Below are 19,954 nucleotides of genomic sequence, written 5' to 3'. Positions count from 1 at the left end.
ATGGCATCCGGTCCCATCACTTCATGGGAAATAGATGGGGAAACAGTGGAAACAGTGTCAGACTTTATTTTTCAGGGCTCCAAAAGCACTGTCGATGGTGATTGCAGCCATGAAATTAAAAGACGCTTACTCCTTGGAAGGAAAGTTATGTCCAACCTAGATAGTTATTGAAAAGCAGAGACGTTACTTTGCCAAGAAAGGTCCGTCTAGTCAAGGCTATGGTTTTTCCAGTAGTCATGTATCGATGTGAGAGTTGGACTATGAAGAAAGCTGAGTGCCGAAGAATTGATACTTTTGAACTGTGGTGTTGGAGAAGACTGTTGAGAGTCCCTTGGACTTGATCCAACCAGTCCATTCTGAAGGAGATCAGCCCTGGGATTTCTTTGGAAGGAATGAAGCTAAAGCTGAAACTCCAGTACTTTGGCCACCTCATGCGAAGAGTTGACTCATTGGAAAAGACTCTGATCCTGGGAGGGATTGGGGGCAGGAGGAGAAGGGGATGACAGAGGATGAGATGGCTGGATGGCATCACTGACTCAGTGGACGTGAATCTGAGTGAACTCCAGGAGTTGGTGATGGACAGGGAGGCCTGGCGTGCTGCAATTCATGGGGTTGCAAAGAGTTGGATATGACTGAGCGACTGAACTGAACTGAACTGAACCATCTCTCTGGGGCTTCTCCTTTGCCCTTGGACATAGAGTATCTCCTCACAGTCACATCAGTGCCATGCAGCAGCTGCTCCAGCGCCTACTGGCTTGCTGGGGATTCTCTGCCTTTGGATGTAGGGGTGGACCCAGGAGAAAGGAGCAGTGACCTCACAAGAAACTGACCTGGACTTGCCCATGAGTGTCCAGGAGTATCTGGTGGAGGCATGGGTCAGCAGTGGCCTGCTGCAGGGTCAAGGGGCACTTAGTGAAGCAGTGTTTGCATGGGACCTTTAGAAGGAGGTCACCAGTATCTTCATTGCCTCCACCATATTCTGGCCTCAGGTAAACAACAGGGAGGGACCACAGCTCCACTCATCAACAGAAAATTGATTAAAGATTTACTGAGCAAGGCTTCATTCATCAAAACAAGATCCAATTTTCCCCTCAGTCAGTCTCTCCCATCAGGAAGCTTCCATAAGCCTCTAATCCCTCTCCATCAGAGGGCAGACAGAATGAAAACCACAATCACAGAATACTAACCAATAGGATCACATGGACCACAGCCTTGTCTAACTCAATGAAACTATGATCCATGCCATGTAGGGCCACCCAAGACAGATGGGTCATGGTGGAGAGTTCTGACAAAACGTGGTCTACTGGAGAAGGGAGTGGCAAACCACTTCAGTATTTTTGCCTTAAGAACCCCATGAACAGTATGAAAAGGCAAAAAGACAGGACACTGAAAGATGAACTCCCTAACTCAGTAGATGTCCAATATGCTACTAGAGATCAGTGGAGAAATAATTCCAGAAAAACTGAAGAGGCGGAGCCAAAGCAAAAACAACACCCAGTCGTGGATGTGACTGGTGATGGAGGTAAACTACAATGCTGTAAAGAGCAATATTGCATAGGAACCTGCAATGTTAGGTCCATGAATCAAGGCAAATTAGAAGAGGTCAAACAGGAGATGGCAAGAGTGCACGTCAACATTTTAGAAATCAGCGAACTAAATGGACTGGAATGGGTGAATTTAACTCAGATGACAATTATATCTACTGCTGTGGGCAGGAATCCCTTAGAAGAAATGGAATAGCCATCATAGTCAACAAAAGAGTCCGAAATGCAGTACTTGGATGCTATCTCAAAAACGACAGAATGATCTCTGTTTGTTTCAAAGGCAAACCATTCAATATCATGGTAATCCAAGTTTATGCCCCAAACAGTAATACTGAAGAAGCTGGTTGAATGGCTCTATGAAGAGTTACAAGACCTTCTAGAACTAACATCAACAAAAGATATCCTTTTCTTTATAGGGGACTGGAATCCAAAGTAGGAAGTCAAGAAATACCTGGAGTAACAGGCAAATTTGGCCTTGGAGTACAGAATGAAGCCTGCAAAGCCTAATAGAATTTTGCCAAGAGAACATAATGGTCATAGCAAACACCCTCTTCCAAAAACACAAGAGAAGACTCTACACTTGGACATCACCAGATGGTCAGTATTGAAATTAGATTGATTATATTCTTTGCAGCCAAAGAAGGAAAAGCTCTATACAGTTAGCAAAAATAAGACCAGGAGCTGACTGTGGCTCATATCATAAACTCCTTATGGCCAAATTCAGACATAAATTGAAGTAGGGAAAATCACTAGACGATTCAGTTCAGTTCAGTTCAGTTCAGTGGCACAGTCGTGTCCAACTCTTTGCGACCCCATGAATCACAGCACACCAGGTCTCCCTGTCCATCACCAACTCCTGGAGTTCACCCAAACCCACGTCCATCGAGTTGGTGATGCCATACAGCCATCTCATGCTCTGTCGTCCCCTTTTCCTCTTGCCCCCAATCCCTCCCAGCATCAGAGTCTTTTCCAATGAATCAACACTTTGCATGAGGTGGCCAAAGTACTGGAGTTTCAGCTTTAGCCTCATTCCTTCCAAAGGACACCCAGGACTGATCTCCTTTAGAATGGACTGGTTGGATCTCCTTGCAGTCCATGGGACTCTCAAGGTCTTCTCCAACACCACAGTTCAAAAGTGCTCAGCTTTCTTCATAGTCCAACTCTCACATTCATACATGACTACTGGAAAAACCATAGCCTTGACTAGACGAACCTTTCTTGGCAAAGTAATGTCTCTGCTTTTCAATAGCTATCTAGGTTGGACATAACTTTCCTTCCAAGGAGTAAGCATCTTTTAATTTCATGGCTGCAATCACCATCTGCAGTGATTTTGGAGCCCAAGAAAATAAAGTCTGACACTGTTTCCACTGTTTTCCCATCTATTTCCCATGAAGTGATGGGACCAGATGCCATGATCTTAGTTTTCTGAATGTTGAGCTTTAAGCCAACTTTTGCACTCTCTTGTTTCACTTTCATCAAGAGGCTTTTTAGTTCCTCTTCATTTTCTGCCATAAGGGTGGTGTCATCTCCATATCTGAGGTCACTGATATTTCTCTCGGCAATCTTGATTCTAGCTTGTGCTTCTTCCAGCCCAGTGTTTCTCATGATGTACTCTGCATTTAAGTTCAATAAGCAGGGTGACAATATAGAGCCTTGACGTACTCCTTTTCCTATTTGGAACCAGTCTGTTTTTCCATGTCCAGTTCTGATTGTTGCTTCCTGACCTGCATACAGATTTCTCAAGAGGCAGGTCAGGTGGTCTGGTATTCCCAGCTCTTGAAGAATTTTCCACAGTTTATTGTGATCCACACAGTCAAAGGCTTTGGCATAGTCAATAAAGCAGAAATAGATGTTTTTCTGGAACTTTCTTGCTTTTTCGATGATCCAGTGGATGTTGGCAATTTGATCTCTGGTTCCTCTGCCTTTTCCAAAACAAGCTTGAACATCTGGAAGTTCATGGTTCACATATTGCTGAAGCCTGGCTTGGAGAATTTTCAGCATTACTTTACTAGCATGTGAGATGAGTGCAATTGTGTGGTAGTTTGAGCATTCTTTGGCATTGCCTTTCTCTGGGATTGGAATGAAAACTGATCTTTTCCAGTCCTGTGGCCACTGCTGAGTTTTCCAAATTTTCTGGCATACTGAGTGCAGCACTTTCACAGCATCATCTTTCAGGATTTGAAATAGCTCCACTGGAATTCCATCTCCTCCACTAGCTTTGTTCGTAGTGATGCTTTCTAAGGCCCACTTGACTTCACATTCCAGGATGTCTGGCTCTAGGTGAGTGATCACACCCTCATGATTATCTGAGTCCTGAAGATCTTTTTTGTACAGTTCTTTTGTGTATTCTTGTCACCTCTTCTTAATATCTTCTACTTCTGTTAGGTCCATACCATTTCTGTCCTTTATCGAGCCCATCTTTGCATGAAATATTCCCTTGGTATGTCTAAGTTTCTTGAAGAGATCTCTAGTCTTTCCCATTCTGTTATTTTCCTCTATTCTTTGCATTGATCGCTGAGGAAGGCTTTCTTATCTCTTCTTGCTATTCTTTGGAACTCTGCATTCAGATGCTTATATCTTTCCTTTTCTCCTTTGCTTTTCGCTTCTCTTCATTTCACAGCTGTTTGTAAGGCTTCCCCAGACAGCCAATTTGCTTTTTTGCATTTCTTTTCCATGGAGATGGTCTTGATCCCTGTCTCCTGTACAATGTCACGAACCTCTGTCCATAGTTCATCAGGCACTCTATCTATCAGATCTAGTCCCTTAAATCTAGTTCTCACTTCCACTGTATAATCATAAGGAAATTGCTCAAACTATTACACAATTGCTCTCATCTCATACTCTAATAAAGTAATGCTCAAAATTCTCAAGCCAGGCTTCAACAATACGTGAACCATTAACTTCCAGATGTTCAAGTTGGATTTAGAAAAGGCATAGGAATCAGAGTTCAATTGCTAACATCCGCTGGATCATCAAAAAAGCAAGAGAGTTCCAGAAATACATCTATTTCTGCTTTATTGACTATGCCAAAGCCTTTGACTGTGTGGATCACAATAAACTTGAAAATTCTGAAAGAGACGGGAATACCAGACCACCTGACCTGCCTCTTGAAAAATCTGTATGCAGCTCAGGAAGCAACAGTTAGAACTGGACATGGAACCACAGACTGGTTCCAAATAGGAAAAGGAGTACGTCAAGGCTGTATATTGTCACCCTGCTTATTGAACTTATATGCAGAGTATATCATGAGAAACGCTGGGCTGGAAGAAGCACAAGCTGGAATCAAGGATTGCCGGGAGAAATATCAATGACCTCAGATATGGAGATGACACCACCCTTATGGCAGAAAGTAAAGAACTAAAGAGCCTCTTGATGAAAGTGAAAGAGGAGAGTGAAAAATTTGGCTTAATGTTCAACATTCAGAAAACTAAGTTCATCGCATCTGGTCCCATCACTTCATGGCAAATAGATGGGGAAACAGTGAAAACAGTGAGAGACTTTATTTTCTTGGGCTCCAGAATCACTGCAGATGGTGACTGCGGCCATGAAATTAAAAGACGCTTGTTCCTTGGAAGGAAAGATATGACTAACCTAGACAGCATATTGAAAAGCAGAGACATTACTTCGCCAACAAAGGTCTGTCTAGTCAAAGTTATGGTTTTTCCAGTAGTCATGTATGGATGTGAGAGTTGGACTATAAAGAAAGCCGAGTGCTGAAAAATTGATGCTTTTGAACTGTGGTATTGGAGAAGACTCTTGAAAGTCCCTTGGACTGCAGGAGATTCAACCCATCCATCCTAAAGGAAATCAGTCGTGAATATTCATTGGAAGGACTGATGTCAAAGCTGAAGTTCCAATACTTTGGCCACCTGATGCAAAGAACTGACTCATTTGAAAAGACCCTAATGATGATGGAAAGATTGAAGGCAGGAGGAGAAGGGGACGAGAGAGAATGAGATGATTGGATGGCATCACTGACTCAATGGACATGAGTTTGAATAAACTCCTGTAGTTAGTGATGGACAGGGAGGCCTGGCATGCTGTAGTCCATGGGGTCTCAAAGAGTTATACATGACTGAGCCAACGAACTGAACTGAACTGAGGTTTATCATTGCTTTCCTTACAAGGAACAAGCATCTTTTAATTTCGTGGCTGCGGTCACCATCTGCAGTGATTGTGGAGCCCAAGAAAATAGTCTCTCAGTGTTTCCACCATTTCCCCACCTATTTGCCATGAAGTGATGGGACCAGATGCCATGATCTTCACTTTTTGAATGGTGAGTTTTAACCCAGCTTTTTCACTGTCTTCTTTCCCTTTCATCAAGAGGCTCTTTAGTTCCTCTTTGCTTTCTGCCATAAGTGTATTGTCATCTGCATATCTGAGGTTATTGATATTTCTCCCAGCAATTTTGATTCCAGCCATTCTACCTGTTGCTTTTTGACCCTCATAGAGATTTCTCAAGAGGCACATAGGGTGGTCTGATATTTCCATCTCTTGTAGAATTTCCCACAGTTTGTTGTGATACATACAGTCAAAGGCTTTGGCGTAGTCAGTAAAGCAGAAGTAGATGTTTTTCTGGAACTCTCTTGCTTTTTTGATGATCCAGAAGATACTGGCAATTTGCTCTCTGGTTCCTCTGCTTTTTCTAAATTCAGCTTGAATATCTGGAAGTTCTCAGTTCGTGTACTGTTTTGGCCTAGCTTGGAGAATTTTAAGTATTACTTTGCTAGCGTGTGAGATGAGTGCAGTTGTGCGGTAGTTTCACATTCTTTGGCATTGCCTTTCTTTGGGATTAGGATAAACACTGACCTTTTCCTGTCCTGTGGCCACTGTTGAGTTTTACAAATTTGTGGGCATACTGAGTGCAGCACCTCAACAGCATCATCTTTTAGGATTTGAAATAGCACAACTGGAATCCATCACCTCCACTAGCTTTGATCATGGAGATGCTTCCTAAGGCCCAGTTGACTTCCCATTCCAGGATGTCTGGCTCTTGGTGAGTGATCACATCACCGTGATTATCTGGGTCCTTAAGATCTTTTTTGTATGATTCTTCTGTGTATTCTTGCCATCTCTTATTATCTTCTGTTTCTCTATGTTCCATACTGTTTCTGTTTGTTATTGTGCCCATCTTTGTATGACATGTTTCCTCAGTATCTCTAATTTTCTTGAAGAGATCTCTAGTCTTTCCCATTCTACTGTTTTCCTCTATTTCTTTGCATTGATCACTGAGGAAGCTTTTCTTATCTCTCCTTGCTATTCTTTCAAACTTACATTCAGATGGATATATCTTTCTTTTTCTCCTTTGCATTTAACTTCTCTTCTTTTCTCAGCTATTTGTAAGGCCTCCTCAGACAACCATTTTGCCTTTCTTTTTCTTGGGGTTGTTCTTGATCACTGCCTTCTGTACAATTTCATGAACCTCCTTTCATAGTTCCTCAGGCATTCTATCAGATCTAATCCCTTGAATCTTTTTGTCATTTCCATTGTATAATAGCAAGGGTTTCATTTAGATCATATCTGAATAATTAATGGGTTTTCATACTTTCTTCAATTTAAGTCTGAATTTGGAAATAAGGAGCTCCTGATCTGAGCCACAGTCAGCTCCCTGTCTTGTTTTTGCTGACTGTATAGAGTGTCTCTATCTTTGGCTACAAAAAATATAATCAATCTAATTTCATTATTGACCATCTGGTGATGTCCATGTGTACACTGTCTCTTGCGTTGTTGGAAGAGAGTGTTTGCTATGACCAGTATGTTCTCTTGACAAGACTCTGTTAGCCTTTGCCCTGCTTCATTTTGTACAAGTCCAAATTTGCCTGTTGCTCCAGATATCTCTTGACTTTCAATGTTTTCATTCCCATCCCCTATGATGAACAATGCCTAATCAAGTAGTTAACATTTTCCATTTTGCGGTGGTTTTAGTTTTGAGGAAGAATATTGCTGTGTGTATCCCTTGAGTTGGAACTAGGACCCTGACCCTAGGCTGCACCATGATTTCTTGGCCGTTCCTCCCTTCTCTCTCTATCTCCTCCCTTCCCTGATTAGCAAGTGTTTGAACCTGCCCTTTGGACCTCAGGGAAAGCCATGGAAGCTGAAGTCTATTGCCTACAAACAAGAAATGGGTGACAGAGAAAGGCTTCCCTGGCTAGGAGCCTCACGGTGTCCTGCTTAGTTACCAAAATGGATAACGACAATATGCTTTCCTAGTAATTATTGAAATGAGTTCTCTTTTGTCAATCCAGAAAATGTTTTTCTATTCAAAGAGAATAAGTTCCAGCTTTTGTCTGTTTTTTTTTTTTTTTTTTTGCTTTCTACAGGTGGCAAGTGCAACAGTTCAGAGAAGCACTGAGGTGAAAACACAGCCCATAGCTTAGGCAATCCAATGACAAATGAAATCCTGTGAGAGAAATGCCAGAAAATATGGGTAAAATCATGAGCTATTCTTGAGTGTGTTCAATTCAAATCCAAATTCATTATTAATTTAGTTGAAAAATAAATTTTAACATGTATTCACATGTCCATGAAAAATTAATCTAAGAAAGAAATGGAAATTTTTATCTGAGCCAAACTGGGGATTATAACCCAGTAACAGCCTCTCAGAAAGCTCTAAGAACTGTTCCTCCTCTTAGAAATAAAGGCACATTTATATGTTTTTGAGACAGATGGCTGTACATTAAATGACAAATAGGGCTGATCTCTGTCTCAACAAGTAATTGAAATTATTTCTCCTTTTCCCTTTAAAAGTGTTTATGACCACGTTGAATCTAGAGCAAGTTTTTTTGCAGACCACCATCTCTCCATGTTGCAATTTTGACTCCATGTTGAAAATGTTTCTTTAATTTGCTTTTCATTGCTTTTGTTATTATAATCATACATAATGGCCTACCTCAGAGAATACTGCCCCTCTTCCTGACTGTTAAGGTGCTGTTGTTCAGAACCCCATCCACCTATAGATGGAAGGAAGGGAGACATTTGCACGTCCTCTGCCTGAGGCTTCCCTGGTAGCTTAGATGGTAAAGAGCGTCTGCAACACGGGGGACCTGGGTTTGATCCCAGGGTGGGAAGGATCCCTTGGAGAAACAAATGGCATCCCGCTATAGTATTTTTGCCTGGAGAATTCCATGGACAGGGGAGCCTGGCAGGCTACAGTCCATGGGGTCGTAAAGAGTCAGACACGACTGAGTGACTAACATACTAATCTGCCTGAGGCTTGCCATTCTAGGAGATATTTGCAAGATTAATGGCCTTTTTACTTTGTTTCCTCCCCTCCCCTCATCTCTGATCTATATTAGAACCTGGCATCCAGACCCCGATACGATGGTTATCTTGAGACATTAGTCTGCCATCTTCTCGGTCAGCTGGCTTTTCAAATACAGCCGTATTCCTTGCCTCTACACATCGTCTGTCAGTGTTACTGGCCCGTAGCGCAGTTAACAGAGGGAGCTTGGACTCGTTAACATCCCCATTGCCGGCATATTGGTTAAGAGTAACTTTCTACCAGTATTAACCTCTCTCGGGTATTAATTTGGGAGCTGTGAGCAGCCAGACCTGGATTTGGGAACATGATGCTGGATTATGTGGTGAAAGTGGGAACCACAGTGGGCCGTTTCAGAAGGAGTTGAAGCCAGGGAAGAGCTGAAGCTATTACAAGAGATGAAGACGAGGCAAGAGGTTGATTGGTCTCTCCCACTGTCACTCACTCCACAGTTTGGTTTTTTAATATCGTTGCTTCCCAGACAAAGTCCAACAAGAAGCCAGTTAACACTGAAGCCTGGAAAATTCAGACTGTGGGAATCAGCCACCTTCTATGGAGTACAGAACCATGGAAAGAAACACAGTCCAGGAACCAGTATGCATGCTTTAAAGATAGAATCTGGAACAACTGTCCTAGACTAAGTGTAGAGATAAGCAGAGATGTGTATCAAGAAAAACACATGAGTTTCTGGCTTAAACAATTAAGTGGACTGTGGTGATATTGACTTAAGACTTGACAAACAGAAAGAAAAGCATGTTATAAGGGCTAAGTGTCTAGTTTTTGACATGTGAAGGAGGAGAGTGTAAAACCTGGCTTAAAACTCAACATTCAAAACACAAAGATCATGGCATCTGGTCCTATCACTTCATGGCAAATTTATGGGAAAACAATACAAACAGTGTCAGACTTTATTTTCTTGGGCTCCAAAATCACTGCAGATGGTGACTGCAGCCATGAAATTAAAAGACACTTGCTCCTTGAAAGAAAAGCTATGACCAACCTAGGCAGCATATTAAAAAGCAGAGACATTACTTTGCCAACAAAGGTCCATCTAGTCGAAGCTATGGTTTTTCCAGTGGTCATGTATGGATGTGAGAGTTGGACTATAAAGAAAGCTGAGAGCCAAAGAATTGATGCTTTTAAACTGTGGTGCTGGAGAAGACTCTTGAAAGAGCCATATTTCTGTGGTAATTTGTTACAGCAGCAAAGGAAAACTAATAAAGCATGTATAAAGACTGTGACACCATGCCTACCACATAGCATTATTTTCATTACTGTTATCAAATATTTTTCTTATATCTTCCTTTTCTTTGCTTTGCCTATTTTGTTAACTTCACATTGTAGAATTCTAGGCATGTGTGAATATAACTTTCTATTTTATTGTTACTATTTTCAGTTAGGGAATCTGGGGTGGGGGGCAGGGTGGGAAACAGAGAAATCTACTCCATTTTGTAAATTACTAGAAGATGACAACAACAGGACTGCTTGGACAACTGTCTTTGTGGTGGAAGGGAGAGTTTTCACTGACCAACTAAAAAGAAATTCTTAATTGTATCTACTCCTAAAGAAAGTTGGGCTGCTAATTTGTGTTTTGAAGTTCACAAAATGTTGTACTTCTCAGGGACTGAGCTGATGACATGCTTATGATTTCCCCCTTCCTTTTCCATTTTTTAAATTTCACACAATAATTTTAAAATTTAATTTAAATTTAATTATTTTTAAAGTATTTTTGGCTGTGCTGGGTCCTCGTTGCTATGTCAGGGCTTTCTCTAGTTGCGATGCATGGAGGCTACTTTTGTTGTGTGACACAGGATTCTCATTGCAGGGGCTTTTCTTACTGTGGAGTATGGGTTCTGCAGACTCCTTAGTTGTAGCACAGGGCTCGGCGGCCTAGGGGCATGTGGAATCTTCCTGGATCAAGGATCAAACCTTGTCCCCTGAATTGGCAGGTGGGTTCTTAACCACTGGACCACCAGGGAAGTTCCTTCCTTTTCTTTTGACCTCTCAAAATACCTGAATACTATAATAAAATTTTTCACTTTGAAGTGGAAGCAATACAGGTTAGCATTCTTCAGTATTTATTTCACTGACTTTATTTCATGATCTTCCTTCTGAAGAATGCTAACAAACTTGCATTGTAAAAATTATAATATTGCATATTTAATTGCTACAGACGATTCAGAACATAATACTTATCTTTTCTGCGGAGTCTGTCTATTGTTTTCCATTCAAAGTAAATCCTTGAGAAGAAATGGAAACTCTTCCCTTAAAACAGAATTTTACTTTGAGAATGGCCCAGCCGTTTCTCAGATTTTTTGTTTGTTTGTTCTGTAACTCACACTATTCATTTCCCCATTGATTTAAGGTTCAGGGGGCTCCTATTATCATAAAATACTGTTTCTCCTCCCATGTCAGAACGTCCTGACTGTCCTACATAAAACTCTGCAAATACAAAAGTGTGGGGTTTGGAGAATTCCTAAGAATCTTCTCTATTGATCATCAAGTTTGTAAAGCAACTCCCAGAATCATCAAGCCAAGTTTAACTTATTTAGGTAGAGAGATGAAAACTTGGCACAGCTAAATTTTGCATTATGATAAACTTTTAGACAATTTCCCAGAAAGAGATTGAAGTCTTTCTGAATGATGTATTCTCGGTTGCATTTATCTATTAGGCTGCTCTTTGCTCTGCACCTATATATATATATAAAACTTATGTTGGAGAAGAGAAAGCCTACTTTCTGTGAATATAAAACAAGGTTTGCAATAAAATAGTCGTAACACCAAACTTCTGTACATGCCCTTTCTAGAATGCCAAATATAATGAACACTCCAATTAGAACTGAGTTTGATTCTTTTTTATCCATTCATATTTCACATTACCTGTATGTGTGCATGCTATATATAGCTACCCTTTTCTCATGTAAACTTCAACTGTCTTAGAAGAATTTTTAAATTCCCTTTGCAAATTCTTACAGCCTTTTAGTGTTGAATAAGTCCTCGTTGACATTTACAAGTCATACCGTTTACAAGCATGCACTGTGGTCTTCATGTTTATTTCCCATTCATTGCAATAAAATGTGCCGTTTAAGGCTCTATTGATTATTGCTGCAGTAGCAAGTGACACTTTTAATGAGTGATTTTCTTTTCTAGGCTTCATTTGGATGCACGTTGCACACTAAACAATATTCTGGGTTAAAAAACATTTATTTGCATCTGATAATAAGTTCAAGGCAAGCTACTTCTTCAGTTTATAAAAAAAGTATAATATTAGTGCAAACAATACTACTAATATTGAGATGTAAAGTAGATTGTGTTTCCAATGATACCAATTTATAGTGGTAAAGACATTTCCTCCCAAGTGTTGAAATAGTTAAAAGTTTATCATTTACTTGGTGAATCTATAAGTCAAAAGTTGACATACTTTCTCTATTTATATGCAGGTTATATGAGCTGTGGGGGTGGATATTTTGTGTTTGGTTTTAAATAACTCCTTGCAGCAGGGAATGAAGGAGAAAAGAATGAATATTTTAATGCTAATTTAAGAAGTTTGGAAATTGGATTTGTGTCCTTTAATCAAAATTTTTTTAGTCATTTGATTATGATGATAATAAAAAGTTCCTTATAAAATAAAAGCCTTTTGCTTAATTGTATGCATGTTTAATTAAATTTGAAACTCCCAAGAAACAGCTAAAGTTGTATCTGCATGTACAACTAATGTAACTATGGCCGTCCAGTTACTTAAAAAAAATTGAATCAAGTAATCTTTTGAAATGCTCACTCATTTTTATTACATTTTATTTTTTGACTGGATCATCATAAAAATTCATAACTGATTCTAAAACATAAAGCAACTTAGATATGGCCTTCTTGATATCAGGAAGCTGTGTTTGTTCCCCAAATCTTTACTACCTGCACCTGAGATCTTAAATATGACCATTCATATTTTTTTCAAATAAGCATTCCCAGAAGAAAATGCACACACTACTTCCCCATTAGACTTTATCAGTTTTTATTTTTTCAGCTAATGATTCATTGTTTTCTTTCTAGTTTGACAACTTGCTGAGAGAAGCTCCCTGTAGAATGGGGGCTCTGGAGAGCAGCTAGAAACATTCAGCATAAAAGCTCTATCTGTGGATGCCTAGTGTTAAAGAGAGGCCTACATAAGGTTTCTCATAGCCAGTGGGTATGGATATTCATATCCATAAGGCAGTGGTGTATGGATAGTGTTTGGAACAGTAAGATAAAGATGAGAAAGATCAAAAAGAGTAGAGGGCAAGGGTCAGCATGAACGCATCCCATCAGCAGATATCATACACTTCACATTTAGTCCCAGTGCTGATGCCATAACACAGGATCTTGGTGCCACAAGCCAAGAAATGAGTAAAGAGGAAAACATCATGATGTCACAGACATGGGGCAATGACTATGACAGAAGAAAAAGTTGAACAATGTGGTTAATTTGAATCGATGTTGAATTTGAATCTATCTTTTCCCCCTAAGTCATCCAAACAAATCCAAGCCAAGTTAATAAAGTCCTGGCAACCTTGAGTTGGAGGCTGTAAGTGGCATATAGGAATAAAGAAGCATCTTCAATATTTTCTTAGGTTCAGATGTTAAAATTTACTTGATTTTTTAATTTAAAATCAGAGTTCCTTCAGGGTTTATAAAATGAACAACGTGAAAAATAGTTGCTTACAGTCAATCTTTGGCTTTCAGCTTTCTCTGTTAAATGCTTGTATTCATCTGATTAGGCACCCATAACAACACTGACAACCATTATATGTTCTTTGTCATCCTATGTCTCTGTAAGATGATACAAATATATTCATGTTAATAGGTGTACATGTGAATCTATTTCAGAAGAAGATTAAAAAAAAAAATAAAATTTCAGGAACCAAACCATATAATGTAAAATTAGATCTGCTCTATACCACATGAATGTCTGCAATAACTATATTTCATTATTTTCTTCAATTTGTTAAATATGCATAATGCTTATGAAAGTGAAATTCACTCAGTCATGTACAACTCTTTATGATCCCATGGACTCTATAGTCCATGGAATTCTCCAGGCCAGAATACTAGAGTGGGTAGCCTTTCCCTTCTCCAGGGGATCTTTAAACCCCAGGATCAAACCTAGGTCTCCTGCATTGCAGGCAGATTCTTTACCATCTGAGCTACAGGGGAAGCCCATAGTGCCTGTAGACAATGATTTTATGCATTTGTTCAGCAAACATGCCCTGAGTGAATAATAAGCACCAGGAACTGAGTCAGATGCTGCAGACAACAGCAAACCAGACACACAATACCTGACCTCAAAGAGATTACAGTCTACTGGGACATAAATACAGTCAAGGGTAGGATAGCAATGAGGCATAGAGCCTTGCTGGATGAAAACAAGTAACTCAGAAGCTGAAAGGGTACACAAGAATTAACAAAGCAGATCCACCACAGCCAATAATAAAGATATTTGGAAAACTCAATGTCTCTGGGAACAAACCATAAGAGGAATTTGTCCAGTGAGAGTTTTGGCTAATAATGGTCCCATAAAGTTGTCATTTTTAATTTCCACCCAAAATCTCATATCATAAAAGAATGGAACACCTAAGTTGGTGTGAAACATTCCATTATTTGAATTATTATTTAAGATTGTTAGAATTGGTGTGCTTTCTCTATAAATATTAATTTGTTCAATAAATACTTATTGAAGCCACACTTTTTTTTTGTCACTGGGGATGCAGTGTTGAGAAGAATAGAAATGGCACCCAACTCTAGTGGACATTTGTCTTGCATTTTGAAGAATTTTCCAGTTTTTGAGCCTGGGTAGAGCACACACACTTTCTCCTCCAGGAGTGCTGAAAATGTTCAGTACTTTTCCAGCCTCCCTTGCAGCTAGCCTTAAGTATGTAAGTTAGGCTCTGCCAGTTGAAGCTAGTTATATAAAAAGGGAGAAGAGGGAGGTCACCATTTTTCTCTAAATGATGGCAGTAGCAATGATTTAGGAATTGAACACCATGGATAGGTTAAGTCTGCTTAACTTAGCATCTAGTGTCCAGTGGCAGCTTGAGTGGTTCCAGCAGAGTAATAGAGTTTAAGGAATATTTCAGGCCTTGAGCCTAACTTTCCAACTTATTCAGTGATACAATGAGCTATCCCAAATCTTTGTATGCTTATTCTGTCCCAGTATGCTTCTGTTGCTTGCAACAAACAGCCATGATTGGCAGATAAGCTTCAGAGCCATCCAGCCATCAGGAGAAGCAACAATAAGAACAAGGAACATATCAAAACTTAAGAGTCTTAGCAGCCTACAGCATGTTGATTTCTCAGAAGAATTTCACTGTAAAAACTAAAAACGTACATTCATTTTGGCTTTGAGCTTCTCTATTGAATACTTGTAATTTGTCTGATTATAACAAGATGCCATAGACCAAATAATAGACATTTATTTCTCACAGTTCTAGAGTCTGTAAAGTCCAAGATCAAAGTGCTGGCATATTTGATTCCTGGAGAGAAACTGCTTCCTGGTTTGTAGGCAACTATTTCCTCAAGTGTAGCAATATATTACATTCATATATGTTTTAGTCCAAATGATGAACCTGACATGTTGTCATCAAATTGTCTAGTTAGTTGCAGTGACTTTTTTCAAATCAGGTTTGCACCATGATGAAGAACCAAATAACTCCAGAGACCTGCATTTGACTTCCAACTTTTCCCCCTGAACCTTCTGCTGTTACTCAAATAAACCCTCTCCCTTTATCAGCTGAAAAGTGAAAGTGTTAGTTGCTCAGTCATGGTCCAACTCTTTGCGACCCTATAGACTGTAGTCTGGCTGGGCTCCTGTGTCCGTGGAATTCTCCAGGCAAAAACACTGGAGTGGGTTGCCATTCTCTTTTCCAGGGGATCTTCCTGCTCCAGGGATCGAACCCAGGGCTCCTGTATTGGCAGGCAGATTCTTTACCGTCTGAGCCACTAGAGAAGCCCAAGGGACTTGCCTATGGCTCACCATGGTTGTAGGGCTTCCCAGATGGTGCAGTGGTAAAGAATCTGCCTGCCAGTACAGGAGACACAAGAGACTCAGATTCGGTCCTTGGGTTGGAAAGATCCCCTAGAGTCATAGTGAAGGACAGAGGAGCCTGGCATGCTACAGTCCACGGGGTTGCAAAGAGTCAGACATGACTTAATAACTGAACAATGACAACATACATATCCGCTACATAAGCAGCAGCCTTGGTGCCTCCCTTCACCCGCCATTCCTGGTAGGCAGGAGACTCTTCTAACAGTGAGTTTGGCTCCAGGACTCTGCAGAAATGGGCTACAGTCTCAGATGCTTCAATCCCACTTTCTTTCTTTTTTTCCTTTCCTCTCTCCTTCAACGGTGGTGAGACTTCCACCATAATTTGACAGCTCTCCTAACCTCTCCAGTTGCCTCCTCCTCTGCTCCCATAGGCACCTTTTTTTTAAATACATTCTTTGTACCTTTAATCCTTCCTTTGTTTCTCCTCCTCATAAAACCCCAATAAGACATCCTGTAACCTAGTGCTGTTGCTCATTTTCTGGCCATCATCACCCATGCGTTTCATCTGATCAGACCAGAAAACACACTGGGACCGGGTTGTTTTTCATTTCAGGTTGAATAGAGGGCAGGAATCTTATCTCCCTTCCCTTGCTGCCCTATCTTCCCAACTGGTCCATGAAAATTCTGTCTGCAAGCTCAAAGCTTCCTCCCCACCACCCCACTCTTATAAATCAAGACAAAATAAAAGCCTGAGATATTTGAACTCAACCAATGCCCTCATCTTGACACCGAGTGTCAGGTGTCACTCTCCTTGATAGGCGGCCTTGGTTCTGAATGCTGTGACCCTAGAATTGTGCCCTCAACCTCAGATCCCTCCTCAATGTCATCCTGATGGCAAGACACTATGTAGAAATAGACTATCTCCCCCACCCCAGCCTAAACACACTCGGTCCCCTGGACTCTTCATATGTTCCACTGTAGAGGCCTAAGCTTCTTGCTGAATCTTCATCCCAAATCCCTTCTCCAGTAATGTCTAGTCTCAGTTCGCCTCAAGAAGCCTGACACTCATCATTTATCTTTCCAGCCCATCCCCAAATCTACAGATTGGCATCCAGTTAGATGAGAAACGTTCTAGTTGTAACTTACATTGTAATTTTGAATAATGCCTCTCTAATATACTCTCAAGTATTTAGTTCTGTCCAATAGTGAATTCACTATTTATTATATGAAAAAAAAAGATCTTGGAGAGAGAAAATTGGCTTCGTTACTCTGTTCTCCTGTCTTGTATATTGGGGCTTGTCCATGAGGTATAGCTGAAGCACCAAGGTGTGTGTGCACGCATGAATGTGTGCTCAGTTGTGTGAGCACTTTGCGACCCCATGGACTATAGCCCACAAAGCTCCTCTGTCAACGAGATTTCCCAGGCAAGAATACTGGAGTCGGTTGATAAGGAGATTTTCCATTTGATCTTGAATTAATCTTTGTCTTAAGGAAACACTAGTCATAGCTATAACCTTGGATATTGGTTTTACTTACAATGCTGACATAGCTCTATCTGATGGACTAATCTATACCCCAAACCTGCCCAGTTCTAGGGAGTAATACAAATGTTAGGTCGTTGCTCTTCCTTTTACCTGGAGGAAGAGCCTCTGGAGAAGGAAATGGTGACCCACTCCAGTATTCTTGACATAGACAGAGGATCCTGGCAGACTATAGTCCATGGGGTCCCGAAGAGTAGAACATGACAGAGCATGCATGCATACACACACACACGGTATACCACCTGCTTTGGAAATGGACAAATCCCAATATTTAAGACAGGAGAATGGAGTAAAGAAGACAATTTTCTCTCTCCAAGGTCTTTCTTCCTATAATAAATGGTGAACTCAATATCAGTTAGAACCAAATACTAGAAACATAAACTTTTATAGTTCATGGGAGAAAATGAAAATAATATAAAAGAACACTGTGACCTACAGTGTTTTTAATGCAAAAAAAAAAAAACCTAAGAGTAAAAAATTTATAACAAGTCCAGAATGAGTAGTTTCAGATTTCCAGTTCAACATATGAATCTCTAAGTATCTCTTTAGTGCTTGGTTAGGTGTGTGTTCAAATGTGTGAAGCCCTGGAAATATAAAACACATCACTACCTCTAAGGCAGGTACAATGTGCTTATGGAGACAAGAGTAACACTTAGGAAAACTGTAGAACAATACAAGAAAGTTCAAAAATGACACATATTTGATATAAAATACAACATCAGAGAATAGGTAGCTTTCTGAAGGCAGGAATATTCTGACAAGTCCCCATGGAGAAGAAATTTGAGGCTGAATGCTGATGAGGCCAAGTTTGATGCTGCGAGAGAGACAATCCTTACAGAGTGTGACTTCTAATCCCTGAGAACTACACAGATAAGAGGACACCTTGACACTTCGAGCTCAGAGCATCTGGGAGGTGGTACCCAAGGGCCTGGGGTGCTTAAGATTGGCAGTGCCCAAAACAAAACATCACGTGCTGCCCCTAGAGATAGTGAGAGATTTTCATAAGCGTTAGTCTGAGGTCTAGAGTGGCCTGTCTCAAGAAAGTGCTTCCAGATGTTGAGAATCTGGCTTAATGACTTCTCCATAGTCATCTCTTTTGAAATTGTGCTTCATTCAAATATCTATATGTTAATCTGCGAGAACCTTGCCTTCTTGCAATGGACTGCAGATAGAAATGCTTGAAGTCTTTGCACCCTATATACATCCATCAGTTAGAGTGGCCACAGCCAGAGCAGTTGCACTTGGGAAACTCTAGCTCATTTCATCCCATTGTTGCCCATCACACACTCAGAGTTGGTATGAATAATCTGCCATAACCAATTGAATCCCAAGAGAATAGACAATATTCAGCTATGGTCTGAAATAAGACTTGAGGTTCTTCCATCAAGTAGTCTTTGTGATATACGAAGAATATAAGTTTATATGTTTAAAAAGTCAATTCAGATGCAAGTTCAAGTTGGGCATTGGTGACACTTTACTATAGTTCTAAAATAAATGGAAACCAGTATCCTAATAAACTGGTATTCTACCAAGAGTCACCTTGCTGGTTAATATGCTACTTCAGTGTAGAAGAGAGTGGAGGGCAAGAAATGCCCTATAACTGACTATTTACCTAGTTGGTGCTTTTCTTTCACAACTTAACAAAATAGGAATGGCGCTCCCATTTCACGGATGAGGAAATAAGTGTTCAGAAAGATAAAAGAATTTTCCCAAGTTCTATAGCCTGAATGTAGCAGAGCCAGTGACCTCTGACTGGATGATGCCTCTGTGTTGAACGTTGGATTTTCAGCTGTCCAACAAGGCACCATTTCATAACACACACCTAAGCATGTTCAAAGCTTTTCCTCAGAGATCATAAGTGTTTTCAGACAGCTGCCCTGAATGAACGGCTTCCCAGAAAGTGAACATGTTTTCATAAATGCATTAAATAGGAACTTGGAGGCATTATCCTCATTTATATTTATAGGTAAAAATCACATAAGCCCAAATAGATCATGGGTCATTTTCCATAAGATGTAGGGGAGAATACATTGCAGTGTGACCACTTTGTTTCCCATTTTAGATATATCCCTGCAAAGCTGAGCATAAAGTGAAAAAGTGCAGATTTTATATCAAGGCATCTTTCATCTATGAGTTCAAAAATCCCTGACTAAAAGCAAAAAGCCATTTTTGTTCCTAAGAGAAATCCATTAAGTTATAGGCTAGTTTACAAATCAATCAAATTCTAAATATCAATATCAAACTTTTGCACTGATAGTTTTATATCAGATTATAGAAACCTCAACTTTAGAACACAGTAATTAGTAAATCACCAGACATAGCCTCTTCCAGTGAAATATGTGTGGATCTTTGTTCCTGAAGATTCTACTCACTTTCAAGGACTTTTTTCCTGGTGGTTTTATCCCCTCCAGGATTTGGAACTCAGTTATCCATCACCTGGAATACTGCAACCATCTTCTGGTTGGTCTCTTCAGCAGAAGTATATCATAGGTATTTCCAATTTTCTTCCTACCCTAGCTCATTCTCCTCACTGAGAAGAGTCACTCCCCACTCAAAATCCCCCTTTGGTTATGACCAGTTTTGAGAAGTCCAAGTT

The sequence above is a fragment of the Bos grunniens genome, chromosome 1 (genome assembly GCF_055505025.1).
Source record: "Bos grunniens cultivar Pamir isolate PY7600 chromosome 1, Bosgru_T2T1.0, whole genome shotgun sequence".
Classification (NCBI taxonomy): domain Eukaryota; kingdom Metazoa; phylum Chordata; class Mammalia; order Artiodactyla; family Bovidae; genus Bos; species Bos grunniens.
Note: the sequence above shows the minus strand (reverse complement) of the source record.